General features: G+C 42.2%; 1 protein-coding gene across 1 annotated transcript in view; it reads left to right on the top strand.

The window, feature by feature from the left end:
* Positions 1–19,865, top strand: part of GRK5 (G protein-coupled receptor kinase 5) — a 171,781-nt gene that overhangs the window by 913 nt on the left and 151,003 nt on the right. The window lies entirely within an intron of this gene.

Here is a 19,865-nt window from a genome sequence, read left to right as displayed (position 1 = left end):
GGCCGGGGGGCGCGGGGCACGGCGGGGCCGGGGCTCGGGGTCCCCGCGGAGCCCCGTCCGCCCGGGAGCATCCCTCCGGCTGGAGCGGGAGCGCCACGCACAATCAACACGTCCTACGGCTGCGGCATCGCTGCCAAGACGCGATCGCCTTCTGTCTGCTCCAGCCCGTTTTTATGTTTGTGTTTATTTACTTGCTTGCTGCTTAAAATAAGGCATTTTTCCAAGCCCTTGGTCTGAGTTTCTTCCCTGAGAGCACTTGCTGGAGCAGGCGTTTCTAGGTGCGGTACAACCTGCAGCCTGTTCTCCGCCGGCGGCCGGAGCGCTGGAGCTGCCTGCCCGCTTGGGTGGGCTTCAGCTCCGGCCGCTCCGAAGCTGTGGAACTGCGAGTAAAGCAGCGTTCATTTTCTAAGAGAGATCATTCAAACAGTCCGCCCCTGGAGCGATCCTTTTGCTGGGAAAATAACTCAAATAGTAAAATAGTGTTTATATAACTCACAGGCTGTTGAACTTTTGAGGCTTAGCTAAAGAGTAAAGTCCTGAGATCCTCCCAAAAAAGCTCCACAAATAATAAGGGCAAAGGTGTTCAGCAAATCAGTGAATTATAACTTTTTGACTTCTGATGGAGATCTTTTATTTTCTGTTGTAATTTTATATGTTGTTTAGGATGCAGTTGTTGCTTCCAGTCATACAATACTGGTTTAGTAGACTTTAGGAATACTTTAAAGGACTGGTATTAATTACAGTTATTGTGTGTTGTTTACAGAGAGCTGATATTTTGCAAGCAATTTTAAATGTGCCGCTCAGTTTTATGGTCCTTTTCTACCATTCTCAGGAAGATGGTTACAGTCATGTTGCTTTATTGTGTTAGAATTGCATTAAAGAAGCTGTTAGCTATAATCCAAACGGCAGAAATTTATCAAGATTTCCTCCAAACTACATTGCAAGTGTTCTTTAAACCATGTATGAAGAATCTCCTACAACATTTTTGGAGGCCTGGTGCTAATTTATTTTAAATTTATTTTATTTGAGGGAATATGAATTTTTTTTAAAGGAAGAACAAGGGCAAATGATGTATCTGACAACAGAGCCACAAGTAGTATTGATGTATGAGATAGGTTGCCATGCGTTAGTTATTGTTGCAGGCTGCTGTGGGTAAAGTTGTTTTAAAATTTGCAGTGAGTAATGTAGGTGGCTTTTATTGCAGATGAAGAAGGCAGACAACATATGTAAGACCAAGAGTAAAAGCAAGTTAATATATTGAAGATTACGGTATCTAAAAATAAGTTTGTTCCAGGTTCTGCAGACTCCATCAACAGATTTAGCTGGGTGAATGTGTAGCCTAAGCCAAGTATGTGCCTGTGTGTTTCCACTGGTGAAATCAAAATCAAAAGCTGCATTAGCTCAATCACATGCTGGTTGGTGTCTGCAGTGTGGTTCTTCATGTCAGGAGGAGAAAAATGATGGAACCACTCTGCAAGTGTTAGTAAAGGCAGAAGTTTTGTCAGAATTGCAAGGAGAGCACAAACCTACTCTCAGTAGCAAAGGGAGTGTCAAGGAGGGGTTTAGGTAGAGCTGCAGTCTGAAATGCAGCAGTGAGGACATTTGAGGGAGTCAGAAGTAGGGCTGAGTGGCCACCACAAATGTTTTATAGCAAATATTGGTTTAAATTTTGCAACTCTTTTGCTCTGGCCTTGGTAGCTTTTTTTTTTTTTTTTTTCCCCTGAAGTCCCTTGTCTAAGTTCCTTCACCCCTGATGTAAAGTGAGCTTTTTAGCTGAAATACCAGGGGGCAAGTTTTATAACTGCTACACAAATACTTGCACTTAAATCCTGATGATCACAATGAGAAGCACACCCAGAATTAACTGGTGCCATGTGATACATGAGTAATCTTATTAGAGCAACAAAAAGAGTAAATGTGGTTCACATACAAAAAATGCATTTCAGTGAATAATTTTGAGCAGAGAATAAATTTCAGGAAATTTTAATATTTTTGCAGAATATGAAGGTTTTGACACAAAATTACACATAAGTTATTTGTTATACTCAGAAGTCTGTCAGTTTGAACATGTAAGAATGGAGATTTACTGCATTTGAAAATCCATTCATTATTTATTAAGAGTAAATTTATGCTTTTTCCTCCACTGTAATTTCTCATTTCTTGAATGCAAAGTCCCATTTCACAAATCACTAATCCCTTTTCAGACTGAACAGAAAAATACATCTGGTTTAATTATAGGAACCAAATAGGTATTTGGGAACTATCTAGCATTGCCTGGGGAGAAGAATAAGTTAAGAAGGGAAGGCAAGAAAGATGAGAGTCATAAAAAGAAAATCAAAACAATAACAATTACAGTCATTTTGGGTTGAGTAAGAACCCCAGATTATGAGGTGATAAAATATTTATCTGGATCTTCATGGCATCATAGAGTGGTTGGGTGGGAAGGGACCTTAAATCCCATCCAGTGCCACCCCCTGCCAAGGTCAGGGACATCTTCCACTGTCCCAGGGTCCTCCAAGCCCTGTCCAGCCTGGCCTTGGGCACTTCCAGGGATTGGGATCCACAGCTTCTCTGGGCACCCTGTGCCAAGGCCTCACCCTCCTCCCAGGGAACAATTCCTAATTCCCAATATCCCATCCAACCCTGCCCTCTGGCAGTCTAAGCCATTTCACTGCCCTTTCTTTTCATCAGCCTTCGTGTTCCTGAGTCTCAGCAGTGGTGGCACTGGAGATCCACCAGCTGCCAGTCCAGGCTGGGCAGGGAGCCCCAGGTCACCTTCCAAATTTGTGATTTGACAGAGGGCATCATCAGAAACAAGGAGCCAGGAGAGACCAAGAACTGAGTCTCCCAAGGTCTCAGAGGAACTTTAACAATCCTAATCCAGAATTTCAGTTGTGTCCACAGAGTCTTGAATCTACCCTTGCCTGTCAAAAGCAATAAGCTGATACAGGACAAGCCTTTCAAAGAGGCTGATAATTAAACCACAGTGTTTGTAATAAAAATCAACAATAGGGTCTGAAAACATGACTGAGGCATGGTGATTACCTGAATACTCTTCCTCATGAACTGTTCCTTCCCAGCCATAAGATCAGCCTTCCCTGGTGTTTCCTGCTGCTTCTGTGGGCATGAGCTTCCTCAGACAACCCGAAACACATTTCAAAACAGAAATATAACTTGACTCTAAAATTGCAAAATCCTTAAAAAATTTGTGCAGACAATTCTCACCACTTTCAAGTTCTCATGATAACTTTGATGTCTAATTTAGTCATTCGTTTTAAAGCAGCCACTTTGGAAGATGAACTGTGGTTTTTTGTCAAACCTAGAGTTTCTGAAGCACAAAGTTTACCACGTAAAGGAAAAATAATCTTCAACCACTGAAACACAATGCAAATGCTTTTTTCCCTTTTTAGGTAGGCTGGAATTCTAAAATAAGCTTAATTATGGCACCCAAGCAGAGCCTCCTATTGGCCTAGACAAAAGGGGCGACCTTTTATACACTCAGTATCTTTTGATGTGTGCACACTGATGCCATATAACATGCAAAATGTTCATAAGTTGCTGTATTTTTAGCTTGCTTTTGCAGGATGATCACAGGAGAGATTGGTGTGTGTCCGTACTGGCAGAGGACAAGCAATAAATCCTAAACATGAAGCGTGATTGCTTTCCAAGAACTTGGCTGAGGAGCAGTTGGAAAAAGGGCAGGAGAACAATGAAAAGCATATTTTGAAGGAAAGAAGGTGGCTGTAGTGGCAGCCAAAACTCTATGGAGAGTATGATTATTGCAACTTCATTAACCAGTGCACTGAATGCAGAATCTAAGGTCCTGTCCTCCATCCCTTGAAGTAAACCCAACATTCCTTGTATGACAAGCATTGTGAGCAGAGGAAGCTTCCATTTAGTGTCTCAGTTTAGTTTTCTTTTTAGAGTTCAAGAGAAGCTCACCACTGTAATAGCTTTCAAAAAAAAAAGTATTTCAAGAATGGAGTCAGCCATTGCTTCAGATGCAACAGGGTGCTTTCAAGCAGTAGTTTAAAAAAATTAGTGTCCTGGAACCATTTCTTCCTGGGGAAAGAAAGGTACCCAGAAGAGGCAAGACTATCTCATTGCATTTTAATTAAGGAAATTCAGAAAAGAGGATTTTTCAGGCCTTTCTGAAAAGTATGTGCAAGTCTGATTCACGTCAAAGGTTCTTTTTAGAGAAGGCAAGCAGTTGAGTAGCCACACCTGGTTTAGGGCAAACATGTGTACATGTAGAACTGGCTTGAAATATATTTCCTATATTGGTTTTTTTAACATTTTTTCATAGCAGGGCTGATGCAGAGCAAGGTAGAGCTGTAGCTGTGCTCTTGGTGGACACTCTGGGGTTCTCCAGTCTGCAGACATGGGCAGCAGGGCTGGGGATGTGGCAATGTTGGAGAAATCAAGAGCTCTTCCATCCAAACTTTTTCACTGCTCCTTCCTGTGTTGTTGGTGGAACTGTTATGGCCTGATTGCTATCTGTCTTGTTGGGTTTGTAGGCATTTAAAAATATTTAGTAGTGAGCCAGGTTATTAACACAGAGAACCTATTATGTAGTAAAACTTTTAGTACAAATGTTAACTGTGGAGGTTTGAGTGGAACTACTTACATCTGCTCCATTAATCTCATGGGATTGCTTTCCTCAAGTGCAAAATAATAAATCTAAGAAGAGACTGCCTGTCTCTGTTATCAGTATGTTCTTTTTCTAAGAAGGTTTTAACTTGGTGTTGCTGAAATTATCCACTCAGAAAAGAATTTTCAGTACTTATACAAGACATTGACATAACTTTATGACTCTTTTTTTGTCTTAGTTAAGAATACTCTGAGAACTTAGTCAAAAACACCCAAAAGAAGTGGTTTTAGTGATATTCTGCTGAGTGTTGCCAGAGCAGCAGCACGTGGACCAAACCAACCCACGTGTCTTTGTGATAAACAGCTCCAGAATGACAATTTTAAACACAGTCGTGCCCCTAGATGAGCCCTACCTGTCCATGCCTTTGTCCCCAGTGAGCTGGGTTGGCATGAGCTGCCCCATTTTGAAGGAGAAAATGCTTAAAGAGGAATTCAGCAGCTCTGACTTTGCTGCTTTAGGCACTGTGGGTATGTTACATCTGCTTGGTGGCTGATACTGTTTCCTTTTTCCTTTATACCTGTGGGCAGCACAATGTGCTACTCCTGGAAAAAAATACACAACAAAGACCCCACAATTGCATCCTGGCTTGGAAGATGAGCTCCCTTTCCAGGTACTAGCTGAGAGCTGCCAGTGGTCTCTTCCCAGCTCAGAGGATGGAGACCTGTGTGCTGAGGACTTGGATGCTTGCAGGGAAGGGTCTGAAGCCCCAGCTGCATAGTCAGACTTACTGCAGATGTGTTCTGATCCCCACAAACCTCAAATCTGACTGCCAGGATGGGGCAGGGTCTTCCTGCATGGGTAGAGATACCAGTTGTGGTTTTGTTGTTCAGATGACTGATTCTTCTCCCACACTGGTTTTCTGCCAGTGTTACTCTGTGGATGACTTCTGGTTTGTATGGATCCAGGGAAAGCTACAATACCACATCAGGATCCATATTGTTGCACTGAAAAACGTTAAAAGCAGATTGTTTTATCAAAGCAGTTACTGTGCTTATGTAAAAATTCAACCAAATAAACACAGGACAGAAAACTGGGAGTTAGGGATCTAACTCATGCTCATCTGAGATCTTCCCCTGCATCTTTATTTTGAAAATATTCTGTGTGCTGTATGAGTTTTTGTGTGGCAGAGGGGAAGAAAATAATTGGTTACCCCCTATTTTTACTGGCATGTAATCTAAACAATAACAAGATGATATAATCCTAATATTTCTTTAAGACCACAAGATGTGAAATTAAATTAAAAGGCCAGGAAAATAAAGAACCCTGCAGTTTGATTACACTCAGCTGGATTATCTTTGTAATTATTTTCCTTGGAAGATTTAAAAAATGCGTACGGCTTTGTGAAAAAGATTAAGTAGGGAAACCAAAATTAAAGTAAACAATCTAAAGAAAATATTGCAAAGATGATGGGTATTTTACTTAATTTTAAAAAAATGCACCAAGTTGCCTGTTAAAAATGAAAGGATGGAACAAAACACAGGTGAGGAGGAAGATGGATGAGGCTGTTCCACTGGCTCAGCTGCTTCTAGCTCATATAATGTCCTTTCAGACATAGTTAAAAACTGTCAAAAGCAGTTATTTAGGGAAGAAGGGCAGGCTGAAAGGAGCAGAATTACACACAGGTACTCGAGCCTCAATTCAGACCTGGGAGCAAATAATACCAGTAGTGAAGGTTGTCTGTGTTCCAGGATGAGAATAGTTATTCACAGAGAAGTTTCTGGTGGTACAGCCAAGGCTGAAAAATGTCTCTATCCATCATTTCCAGCACCTAGGGATGCGTTTGCTATGCATGAGTAGTCCCATGGACTTCATGGGCTCTGCTTGCTGGTTGGAAATGCAGCTTGTTTGTGCTCAGGGATCTGCCAGCTCTCACTGCAGCAGAGCTGTTCCAGGCAGTAAAACCACATGGATAGAGCTAAGGGGAAACTACTGGAAGCCACTGGGAAAGGCCTGCTACGTCATCTTGTCCCTGGCCTGCCATGTACTTTTTAAGGTATGAAACATTTTGGTGTAAAAATGACTCCATTTATGGGTCCGTCTCTCTAGATTTTTTTAAATAAGCCCAAGAAATCTTGGTTATATATTTTTTTCTTACTCCCATCTCCTTTACTCATGCAATCCCTTTTGTATAGTTTTCATTTTTCCAGGTACTTTCTGTTCCTCACCAGTTACAGTCTTTGCCAAGTTGAGCAGGATTTGTTGTTTCCTTCTCCCAGCCTGTCAGCTTGGATGGCCCAGCTCAGCTTTTGTGCGTTCAGCACTGGAGTTCCCTGCTGGTGGTGGCTTCCTTGGCCAGGCAGGGAGGCTGAACCTGCTCCTCACCCTGCCCCACCTCAAAACCAGCCAGAACAGCTCCTGTGGTAAGGACAGGCCCTGGGGAAGGGGCAGGACCCCCAGGGTATTTCATCAGGGTATTTCTGGGCAGTTTCTCCCGCTGAGGTTGCTGGTGGAGCTCCCTGTTGTCCCCAGGATGCCGGAGGGGCGGTGAATAAGCTGGAGCAGCTATTTTTTGCCTTGCTTGAGTATTCTCTTGGGTCCCATTGAATGCATGATTTCACTATGAGCCTGGCTTTTCCTGGTAGGCTGAGGTTATGTTGCAAGTTCTAGAAGTTACCGTATTTTTTATACAATACCTCTTTTGCTTCACTACTCAAAGAGACAATCTTTACCTTGTGTGGGTGTGGAGAATGATGACTTTTTGGATGCTATTTGCTGGTTCCCAGTGCTCCTGAACCTATCCCTTTTTCCTAGTGAATAAATTTGGATGATTTTATTTCCTCTCCCTGTTGGAATAGTCCAAACCTTTCTAGACCAAAATTCCCATATTTTGTTCTTCCCACTTCTCTGTGTAGTTTATTTTCCCTGTCTTCTGTTTCTGACACCACCTTTGAATTTGAGAAGTCTTTGATGTACTGTTTAAAACACATTTAATTAGTTTGGATTAAATGTCAGTTTCCTGGCCACATGTAAGGCTTTATGTATTTACACACTCCTATTATCCTCGGTTGCTCTTTGGTCAGTGTTTAGTCTGCGTGACAAGGCTCCTGTCTAAAATTACTGAAACTCTTCTTTTTTCCCTCTCCATGCATGTGTTAGGAGAGACCTTCATGGCTCTATAGGAAGTCTTTATTTACAATGAAAGCTTTAGACTCTGCCTACCTCAGAGTTGTCCCTCAATTTTATCTTGTGTGTCCCAGGAAAGGGCCAACCTGCCAGGAGAATGGAAAAATTCTGTGACGTTACAGCGGTGTTCAGTTAGCAGCATCTGCAGAAGGCACTGATGGAAGATCTCCTCTTGTGGGGAGAAAAAATGGTTAAAAAAGGGGAGAAATGCAGCTGGAAGAAGAGGAGCTTCAGAAACAAAGGGAAGATGTCAATGATGCCAAGTGACAACAGCACCAGCGAGTCCTCTGTGACACTTCCGTCAAAATATTCCTGCAGGCAGTGCAGGGGAACTGACACCTTTAACAAGCTGATGAGTTGGAAAGAATGGATGCCAGGCTAAATCATCATTTAGCCAAGGTTGCCAGAATCTCTGTGGAAAATGTAGATATGTGTAGATACATATTCATTCATACTGGTGTTGTTTAATGCTCGTCCTTAGCTTCTTGCTGATTTCATCTTCCTCTTCCCCCTCAGGTTAGATTTGGTTTCTTCCTGGGGATGAAGGTTATATTGGTAATCTCTTTCAGCCAATGTTCTCTCTTCCATCTTCTTCAGTTTTGGTTGTTATAGACATGGTTTCTTTATTTTCCCAGTGCTGTGGGTCTCTGTGAAGGAGGAGAGGTTTTAGTGAAAAGAACTCTGGAAATCGATAGGGTTGCTTTTTGTAGGGGTGATCTTGCTACTTGCTCAGCAAACCTTTCTCCTGCAGCAATCAGTGGAACAACTTGCTTTTCCTCTTTTGTTGCACAAAAATGCAACTCTCACCATGCAAGCTTTGCAGAGGAGATTTTACTTGGCTATCAGTTATGGAAAATTAAGAGAATCTAGACCCTCATCCTTAATCTTACTATGAGAGGAAGGAGAGTTGCCCAGTGCAACATCTGGAAGCTGTGAAAATGCTTACAAATACAGGAGTTTGGACTAATCTATGAATAAACCCTTTCTATCTCCCTCCTTATTCCACATCTACATTCCACCTTTGAATCATGGCTTTGTGTTTTCTGAGAATGCCAAATCACAAACCATACACTAAGTGAGAATTCCTCCTGAAGCACACATCTGGGAAAGTTTGTGCTTTGTTTATTTCAGCAGCAGCAGGGTTTTGGGAAGAACTATGCAGATGATTTACAAATGATGTAAGGTTCTCTCAAGGTTACCATACACCTGTCCTGGAAGCTTTGTGTGTTTAGTGTGCATCTCCTTTCACTCTTTGCTGGGTGAGAGACAAGGAATGGTTCAGGAATGAAAAAAACAACCCACAAAACTTTAGCACTCTGGTTTGGAGAGCTGGTGATAGAGCAGAAAATCATTTGAAGTAAATCTCCTTCTTGTCACATGTCACTGATGGACACTGAACAGCAGCAGGTGCCTGGAAAGGCTTGGATATCACAATCCCTCCTCAGGCTGATTTCTTCAGCCTCCCATTCAAGGGACTTACCGAGCAGAAGGGACCCTGTGGGACTTCACTATCCTTTGTGAATTTATTTAATCCATTTTTTTGGATCACATTTCTGCTTTTGGCCTGAGCAGCTTTCTGTGGTGATGAGTTCCATCATGTAAGAAAAGCATGCAAGCTTCCCCACATGTGTCCTTCATGAGGGACTTGGTCAAGGCATGACTTGTGTTTTGGCAGCCTCAGAAAGCAGTCATTGTGAACACGTGGAAGTGTCTTGGAGGGGGAAGAAAGGGAATTATCCACAAATCAATCAAATATTTCTGGGTTTTTGCTGCATTGGTTTGGTTTTAACTTTTTTTTTAACATGTTGATTTCATTGCTTCTGTGATTTATATTAGACCATCCATGATTTTATAACCTTTTATCATGTCCTCTTATAAGTAATGTATCTCCATTCTGAAAGGTCCAAGTCTGTCATCTCTGCATCTTCTAATTCTGTTTCCTTTTTTTGAATTGGGTGACCAAAACTACCTGGCACTGGTGTGCACTGTGGGCTGTGGCACAGTGATGCTGACCACTTTGCACTTTCTTCTTGTCACCATTTTAACTTGATGTTTGTTTGTGTTTTTTCCCCACTGCCACAAGTATTCATTACTAGGCCTATTGATGGTGACCTCAGAAATTTGTCTCCTGAGCTGCAATGTTTAATTTGGAGCCCATTGTTTGGTGGATATAGCAAGAGTCGTTCTATTCCATGAGCAATACTGTGCTGACACAGAATAAAGCTTTTTGTTTCCTCCTAATTTTCAAGTGATTTAGTACTGCAAAATGCTCCTGCAACTCTTTGCAGGCTGTTTTTGTTACAACTGTCCTGAAGAAATTCATCTTGGCAGCAGGTGCCATCTTGCTATTTATCTCTTTTCCAGACCATTTATAAATACACTGAATAGTCTGAGTCCTGTTGCAGATCTCCGTGGCACCCTGTGAGCAGCCCTGCTCCATTGTCAAATTCTTATCCCTGATTTTCCATCTTGTCAACTGCTATTGACTCACAGCAGGGCCCCCTCTCCAGAAACAGTTTAGTTTCTTAACAATTGTTGGGGAAGATCATGCCAAGAAAATCACTGTTCAAAAGTGTCAAAATCCACCTGCCCAGGCAGCTGTGAGCACAGCCAACTTCTTCCAGAGGTGGGGAGGAAAAGGGAATGAGAAATGTAGGAATTTGCCAGCTGATGGCAGTGTTTGAAGGAGCCATTCCTGAGACAAATGAAGATTGGCAAAGAAATGAGGGTTGCACCAAGGGCTGAGGGACAAGGTCCCAGGTGAACACTTAAAATGGGCACTGTGAAATGCACCCATCAAATCTCTGAGCCTGGTGGAAGGTCAGTGGTCAGCCCTGATGCCCCAGAGGAGTGTGATACTGCCAGTGGGCCACTGGCCACAACACACTGAAAAATGAACCCCCATCCCCAAACCCTGCCAGTCATGGGAACAAAAATAAAAAGAAAATGAAAGGTGTTTTCAGGTAATTAATTTTTAGGATCTGTACACGAAATACTTGCCTCTGTCCATGCATGCATGCACAGGATCAACCTCTTCCATCAGACAGCCTAATCCAAAATCTCTAGCAGGTCTCAGGACATTTGTTATTCTGGCTCATGCAGACCTCCAGCTGCAGAATGTTTATTTGGCTGTGAAAAGTCTATGAAGTAACAATCTTTGATGGATTCAGCATATTGTTTTCTCTTCCTTTTTTGGGATGCTGTTTGCCTCCAGCTCTCCTGGGGAACACATCTCTCTTTTCTGTGTATCATAAATACCAGAGGCCACGAAGGGCTGTGGAGGTGGCACAGGTAGGAGCCTGCACTGCACAGAGCTTGCCTACAAGTAATGCTGTAATCTGACTGCACAACAAGTTAATGTTTAACCTTGCCAGCATTTCAGGTTGCTAATAATTTATCCTTGCTTATTAGCAGCTTATGGCTTGAATAATATCACGGCACTGGGATTGTTCATGGAGGCAAGTGAAGGAAGTAAACTCTGGCTCGTCAGCGTACTTGGGAAAGCAGATAGGGAAATTTATTATTTATTGAGTGACCTCTCCAAGACCTCTGTGTGCTGGTTGATCTAAGCAAACTGGTAATTGCAAAGAGTGAAATAAGTAGGAGGCAGCTTTTAAAAACTTACGGGCGTGCTGTGGAAATGATGCTTCCAAGATGAAGCTCAAGTCTTTATGTTACAAATCTTTTTCAAAGGGATGGTTGGAATATATTTTAAAGCAAACGTTTACCAGCTGTGTGAAGGCATGAAGCTTGCTTAGAAGCCCAGAAATATTTTACAAGGTGAGCACAGAGCATGCTTTTGTTCAGAGTCCCTGGCCTAAATTTTAAGAAATACTTAGGGATTAAAAAAATCCCCACCAACTTTTAGATACAATGAGGTGAGAAGAAATTAAAATAGGGAATTAACTACTGGATATTAAACTCTGTTAAAATGTGCATTCTGTGCAGGGAAGAGGTAAATGTGAGAGGTCTGCCATGTTTCTAGGGCCAGATACCAAGGAGGGCAGGCAGCAAAGCTTTGACCTCTGCCCTTTGTTCATCTCTGCTCTCTGTTATCGCTCAGATCCTGGGATGCCACATCACATCTTAAAGGGGGAATGTAGAAATGCAGCCTGTGAGAACCCTTCAGTGCAGGTGCCAGCTGAAGATGCCATTTTAAAAACACTGAAGCAGGTAATAAGTTTCAGATGTGAATAGTTCCATAAGGTGAACAATTTGTTGACAGAGGCAATTTGAGCAGTTGCTCATCAGCGAAATTCTTTACATTCCTGGCTCTTGCCTTCTTGTATTAAAAAAATCACATTTTGTGTTAGTAGTTAGAGGGCCTGATGCCTAATTCCAGCAGATAATTGTGGGAAGACTGGTTTTTAAGGAGCTTTTGCTTTTTTCATTAAAAAGGTGATGAGATTTGCAGGTGCTTTGCTAACATAGATATGCACTATTACTGTTATCTTTTCATCTGGACTGATTGCAAATCACAATTACTGTGTTTAAAAAAACACAAACAAGTGATGTATTAACTCCTCTAATATCTCATTGCAGATGGAGTTCCATTTGATCTTAGTAGATGATGTTCAGCTGGAGGATAAAGCTAAGTTTTAGGATTGCAAAGTTTTGCACAGGAGTGAATTTTGCTTTTTATAAATCTTACTGTTTTCTCTAGGGAGGGGGAAGAGGGAGAGAAATAGCTTGACAGGAATCAGTTGTTTTGATTTTAGATAATGTGAGGAAACGGTATCTTCCAATAAATACAGATTTTATTAAAGTTGAATACTGTGACAAATAGTTTAGACTTAGAACATCAGATTTGGTATGTAAGCAGAGCAACTCCACTGAGATTTGAGAGCATTGCTAAGATTAATGAAATATACTTTGTAAAGAAGGGCAATGATTCACTGAGTAAAAATAGGCAGCATCTTAAAGACCTTGTAAACACAGCTATTAATTTTACAACTAGAATCTTACACTCTTTGTCTTAGTCTGAGAATAATGCCACTGCATTCCCTGACACTATTCAGTGGGTGCAAATGCAGCTCTTAAATAGATTTTAAAACAGATGCTGACTGTGGCCACAGTTGCATGTTTGTTTGCATGCTCTGTCCATGCTTTGGAACAGCTTCATGGTACTTCTGCTGTATAAAATATTAATCTCTTCCCTCTTAAGCCATCACCCACACCACAAATCCTGCTTGATACACTTGCTGCAGACAGTAATGACAATACAAAAGGAGCCACAACTGACATGTCCCTACTTTTCTACCTACTTATTCCAGGATTTAGCAGTCTAGAAAGTACTCCTTGGTGTGAGGCACTAATTCCCATTTTTGATGGTGCTTAATGCTTAGGTTGATGCCATAGTTCACATTTGAGTTGAGGGAGGGGGAATCTCTTCCCCCTTCTCTTCCTCAGGCCTTGTAATTTTTATTCATTCTTTTCAGTATGAGAGAGAAGCTTTCTTTAGCTTGACACACCTTTGTGTTGATCTTTCCAACAGCTCCTGTCTTGATATTCTGCATGAGGTGTATATTTGTTTTCTTTCAAAAGAAGGAAGCCTCAAAATTTGGGCAGGAGGCAAAGGCTGAATTCAAGCTCAGTGATATTATTTCTTTTTTAATGGAACATGGCAAAGTCACCATCATTTTCCATTGAACCCACTGGCTGTGAGTGTTTTGTTTTTTTTTTCCTCTAAGCTAAAAAGCACAAGAAGGCATATTTGGTGCCAATTCCTTTAACTTCTGAGAAATAAACCAAAGGCTCAGCTTACTGCTCATGCAGGAATATTAGTAATCACTTTATGTCAATGGAGTAAGCACAGAGATCACAAATAAAATTTACTGAACTCTGTGAATTCTGTAGGGTTTTTAAAATTTCTCCTCACCCTTGTGATTTACTGGTTTTACCATTCTTGCAGGGTCCTGAACCTCTATTTTTAGGCTAAAAGCAAGAATCCAGTAATTCATGTCCATGAAAAAACAGTAACCTGCCTATAGGAAAAATCAGTCCAGTTGATCAGACTGGTATTTGAATATTTTAAATCAAATGCTTAGGCTTTCATGTCAATCTGTGACTACTGGCACAGACCTAAGTGTAATTTGTGCTCTGACTCCACCTTGTTTTTAGCAGTGGAGGAGTGTTATTTGACAAGCAGCTCCTTCTCTGGCCAGGGTAGCCCACATACCAACCACTACAACGTGACCTGTGGTGGTGAACACTGTCATTTGTAAATGTTCCTGTCCGTGGCCATCTACCTCTGCCTGTCCTCTCACTGCACATGCTTTTCATGGAGAAATAACAGTACTTTTTGGGTAAGGTGCAGATCCCTTAGAGGATGCTCTAGCTGGCCTTCTGAGTGGTGGGAATTACTTTCCCCCTGCTGCATCCCAGCTGTGCAGTGCCCTGGGGCTCAGCCCCCTTCCCTGTCTGCCTGGGAAGGGCTCAGGCTATGGCCCCTTCATCCAGCCCCTGGGAGCCAGAAACTTCCAGTCCTGGGAGACACATCAGGGCCTCACAGCTGTTTAAGAGGGGTCTGGGATCAGTTAGAAACTGAGCAATTTTTCTAAGTGTGAGTAAATCCTGCACCTGGAAAGAGGAAAGGACTCAGGAGACTGAAACTGGAGCAGAGCAGGCCACCAAGCACCATTCACAGTTGTGTGTCCCAGCACTGGCATTGAAGATTTTTTTTCCTGCCTTTTAAGTTGTGATGGATGAGGCTGGAGAACGGGAGAATGGTCTCTGCCACCAGTTAACTTGGTGCATCTGAGTCAACTGTTTAATCTTTCATGGTCAAAATCTCTTCTGCAACCGACCTGTGTTCTGTAAAGCAGCTGAACTTAAGGCTCTAATAAAGGAATATTAATGCAGGTGTCTCTGTTCCATGGAAAACAGAGTATGCAATGATATCCCCTTCTGCTGTGGAGCAGCATGTGGTTTTTATTTTCTATGTCTAAATCAGCATATTTTATTTGTTCTGTAGTAATTTGTAATACGTGGATCATGTAAATTCTACAGGAATTTACACTAATTATTCAGGAATGATCCCCTATTTAATTGTTAGGACTAATTTTTCATCCTGGTTCTTCCATTAGCTGTGCCATGTAAGCAAATTTTAAAAAATGCATGTCATCATTAATTATCTTATAGAGAAGTGATGAGTAATGCCACTCTGATGTCTGAGCAGATCAAGGAACATTCCTGTAGCTGACACCCTGGGAACTTTCCCTTTGAAGTCACTGTAGACTTTGGCTGATTGAAAACCTCAGGACTATGTCCAGGTTGGTCTGTCTTCACAAGTTAAACCAGGTGAATTCTTTCTGCTTCTTCACGACATTTTTTTTTTGAGATGAGTGCATATCATGTTCCTCCTGAGACACTGAAACCAAGCATACCTCGCATTTTCTTAAGTATCTGTATTTGACCACCAAAATTTGTAATTTTTCTTTGTAGGAATGGCTTAATGAAATTCTTGGAAGTTTTCTGAAAGCTTTTGAAAATCCTGGTTTGCCTTCTCAGTTTTGGGCAGCTCTGTGCTGACATGTGAAAGGGAATATGCACATACCTTAAGGGTGATAGCATTACTCCTGCAAAGTTTATAAGCTTACAGTAAGCTCACATATATTGAATTCAGCAACAGTTAAAAGCACATAGGTATGGAAAGCCTTATGCAGGCACTTAACCTTTCCTCACAAAGCTGGCTGCTACAGGCTGTGTCGACAGCTCAGTGATTTTACAGAAGTGACCATTAGTGTTTCCTGCCCTCCTTATGAACTTCAAAAATATTCAGTGTTTACCTGTGATGATAGTAGCACTCCAGATGCAGAATCCTGTAGTGCTGCTCAGTACTGGCAAGCACAAGGGAAGAGGATGCAGCCTCTTCCCTGAGCAGCATGAAGCTTTACTTTACTTTTATCCACGGTGGGCAGAGTGCAGAGTGAGGGGCAGCCCCTTGCTTGTGGTCCCACAGAGCTTCTGAGCAGGAGGAAGCAGCAGAATGGCCCTGGAGGCTGTTGATCACTGCACTCACAAATCTCAGCTCCCCACTGCAGCAGCCATTTGCAGCCCATGGGGTTAATTCATCTTGTTTCACTTCACCTCTTGGTTATAACCAGTTGAGAAAGTCATCCTCTCATGCAGCTTCAAATTCTTGCAAGAATTTGAATTTGAAGAATTGCGGGAATAAGAATTTGAAACTGCAAATAATTAAAATAATTCTGCAGCTGGGAGAGCATTTTGCCATAGCTGCCACGAGGGGAAAGTGTGTGTTGGTTGTAGGGCTGCTGGTTTCCTCCAAACAATTTACCCAGGCAGATTAAGATCTGAGATTTTCCAAAGTACAAGTGCAATAAAATCCAGTGGAAAACAAGAGCTCCTGCTATACTGTGGCTACCTGCTGAAGTCACAAGGGAATGGAGACAGCACATGCTGCCCATCCCATCTGACAGCAGTGGGATTCAAATCTTGGTTTGCATCAACAAACTCACAATAAAAACAAAAGAACCACTCTGGAAAGCATTGAAGAAATAACTGCTGTGTGGGAACCCAGAGCTTCTCGGGGGAAGGAGTGGAAAGAAGGAAGAGAAAATCCTGGGGCCTTTGCTCCCAGATGATAAAAGCCAGGACTCCACGTGTTCCCTGCAGGGAGGTTCACTCGTGTTGGGTGCGTGGTGCCAGCGCTCAGGGCAGTGAGTGGGGCTCCCTCTGGCTAAACCAGCTGCAGCTCGGTGTGTGCCGCGCCACACTGCCTTCCCTGAGGCTGCCTCTAATACCAGCACGCATCAAAAAACCAGTGCTGATAGCAGGTTTTATTTGCAGCCTGCTCTTTTAAAGGGAGTGAAGGTTTTCAGGCAGTTTAGGGCTTGGCTAAGCTTTGCATCCACACAGGTGCCTCCCTGTGATCTGCAGAGGTTGTGAGTGAATGGCTCCCAGCAATAATTGCTGCCAGTGAAATATGGAGCTAATAAATGCCTGCAGTTAGCAGCAAACTGAATAACATATTCTAAATAGTAAGAATAGTGTTTGAACTCCCATAAGTGTAACAACATGTAGCTGTAGACTTTGTTAATGAATAATTACAGTGTAAAATTAAGCATATGGAAAATATTTCCATTTCTGTTTTCTGATTTATAACTTACTTTAAACACTTTGGGACAATGTTCTTTCCTGCAAAGGAAAAATCACTGGTGTATGGACAGGTTATTAAAGATATTTGATTTTCACCTTTGAATATGACTTTATTCCCCAAACCCTTATGTGTGGGGAAATGTGAGTAGCTCATCTTGCTTCAAAGCAGAACACATCTGGCTTCAGAGTCCACCTCTGGAAGGTGACTCAGAAGAAAACCTGTAAGAATTTCAAAAATTCTTCTTAAATCTTTGTATCATTAGGCAGTCATCCCCAAGTCAGTCTGCTTTAAGGTCTAGTCTGGGACCTGTTTCCAAAGTATATGAACACCAGTAGGTTTTGCCAGTTGGCAGCCTGGGACCTGAAATATCTGTTATTACTTAGTGGAAGTACACCATGCTACATACTGTGATTTAGAAGGCTGGTGTTTGCAAATAATTTATGAAAACTTTCTTTTGTTTCCTCTTGTAAAATTTTATAATTCAGCTGCTGCCCAGGGTGTTGTTAAGCTTGAGGGTATTAAGTGTTGCAATATTTCTGGTTTAGAATCACAGTTTTAATGCATTTTAGGAGTTTCAAACTCCAAGAGCATTCTCAGAACACGGAACATTTCTCATTACCAAAACTGATGCTGAAATAAACTTTTCTTTTTTTTTTTTTTAAGTGAGTAACCCGGCTCAGTCTGTGGTGTCCTATAAAACCTTTCAACTTGGGGGATGGAGTGTATATGTAAGGAACAGGCTCCCAGGCTTAGGACAAAATGTTTTGAGGCTGCTGATGCTGCAGAGGGAATTCTTTCTTAAATACTTTAACATCAGTGTAACTGGCATTTTGGCATCACTGCCTTACATTGCTCTGTGTCAAGTCAGGGTATTATTTTATTTGGTTTAGGAAATGTGTTTGTGCAGCTCCTGTTTATGAAGGATACCATAGACTGGGCTCTTCAGCCTAAGACAAATACCAGTGGAATCTAGTGGAAAATGCACAGCCTTAATAGATGTGCTGGTATGCCCTGTTGAATTTTGTTGTTGTATTTATTTTGCTCGGAAAGAGAAAACAAGTAATTAGCCAAGAAAGCTCACAGCTGCATAGCACACTCCCCTCTCTCCTATATACACACAGTTTATTGGTATACACAAAACTGGCACTAATGAAACATAAATAGATCCTTTTCCTGTATGGAAAAGACTTTTAGCATTGAAAGGGAATGAAAGCAATGGGATTCTTTGGAAATCCCAGTTGTTTGGGTTCCCAGTTTGGGTGTTAGGCTCTAAAGCCCTCTGTGGTTCCATACATGGTATGAAGTCTTCCTGGGTTTCTTGGGGTTTCTTTTTTTCTGCTTTATGTATTTGTTTAAACCTGTTGGGAGATGGGCTCCTTTTTCTGGATTTCAACAACCACATTATTTGCTGCTTCCAGCAACAGCCCCCTCTTCCAGAATCAAAGCTCCTCCTCTTTGCAAGAGCCATGGAGCCTCCAGCTGTGTTCAATGACTTTCACCCCAAAAACAACAGCCAGGTCCCAGCTTCTTTCACTGTGTTCTGCTCCCATTTTAACTTCTTGCCTCAGCTGCTAAAAGCAGTGCTGTGAGGAGGCTTGGCAGCCCTGAGCAGTGCTGTTCACACCAGGCTGTTCCCCTGCACCTCTCTCTGTCCCAAGCTAAAATAGCCCCACTTGCAGACCTGGCTGAGCACCAGGTCTCAGCCACTGGCTGTTCTGTCCTCTCCTGCTTCTCTGAGCAAAATTCCATCACATCCTCTGTCCTTTCTTCACCTACAGCTCCTCTCAAGATTACTGTTTTGAGAAGCTCAGCAGCAACGTAATGAAGTCATGGCATTTATTTCTAGGCCTCCCTAACATTTCTGGTCAGAGATGCCTCACGTTCCAGGAATAGTAGGGTCTGCACCATGGTACTCTGTGCTCTTCAGGACCTTGAATAAAATTCAAAGAGACCTTCTACATTTTATTTTAAAAGGGGGAAGGGTGATATGGCTTCAAATAAGACAGGTTGGATTCACTTACACAGAGTTCATGCAATGTGGCAGGATCCTACCCTTCAAAATCCTCCCAGCAGGAACAAGCTAATGAATTCCCCATTACTGTTCTTTTAGAGCAGCTCAGAAGTAGATAGTTTTCTCCTTTAGTGAAACACATTTCCTTTCAAATTCTGTCCTTTTCTTACAATTACTTTTCTGTTCAGGCAGTCCCTTGACATCACTAGAAAACCTCCTCTGAACACCTTAAACCTCCTCTTTGAGAAGTTCATGCAATTGGTTAGGGAGGTGCTAGCCCAAGCTCAGCCCCACCTTTCCTGTTATCTAGCAGAATCCCCTCATTCAGACTTTCTGCACGTTGTGTGGAATTTCCTCTTCTGTCTGCCTGAATTTTTGGAGAGCCTTAAACACTGGCAGTGGCTCTGCAAAATTTTTCTGGGGAGCCTGGTAGAAGCTGAGCTGGAATGGTGAATTATAAGGAGAGTAAAGAAGATAACATCCAGGAGACTCAGGTTCTGCTCTCACTTTGCCAGCCTTGTGGCTCTGTGAGCAAACCTGGAGCTGCTGGACCCTCAGCTCCACAGAGCTGCTCTCAGTGTTTCCCTAAGGGCTCTTGAGTCTTAAAAACCCCTCACCTTTGTCTCAGAAAATCTTCCCTTTCCAGTATGTGCACTAGTAGATTGTAGCAGGAAGGTGGAGGGTGGCTTATAGACAAAGATAAATTTTCAAGGGGTTTGTTCTTCCTATAGGCAGAGGTATTGTACACAGGAATAATTTAACTCCCCTCCCCAGCTGTTTGTGCTTCATGGTGACAAATTTGAAAGGTACCAGTGACTAAGTTAGATAAACTTTGAAATGCCTAATTGTTCTGTTTTTCGAACGCACCCTCGCAGTAATGTTCAGTGCTTTAATAACAGTTTCCTTAGAAAGTTCAAAATGTTTTATATGTCACGATGCCAGAAAAATCTGCTTGTAGGGAA

This window comes from Geospiza fortis, unplaced genomic scaffold (assembly GCF_000277835.1).
Source record: "Geospiza fortis unplaced genomic scaffold, GeoFor_1.0 scaffold719, whole genome shotgun sequence".
Lineage (NCBI taxonomy): Eukaryota > Metazoa > Chordata > Aves > Passeriformes > Thraupidae > Geospiza > Geospiza fortis.
This window is presented reverse-complemented; position numbering and strand designations above follow the sequence as displayed.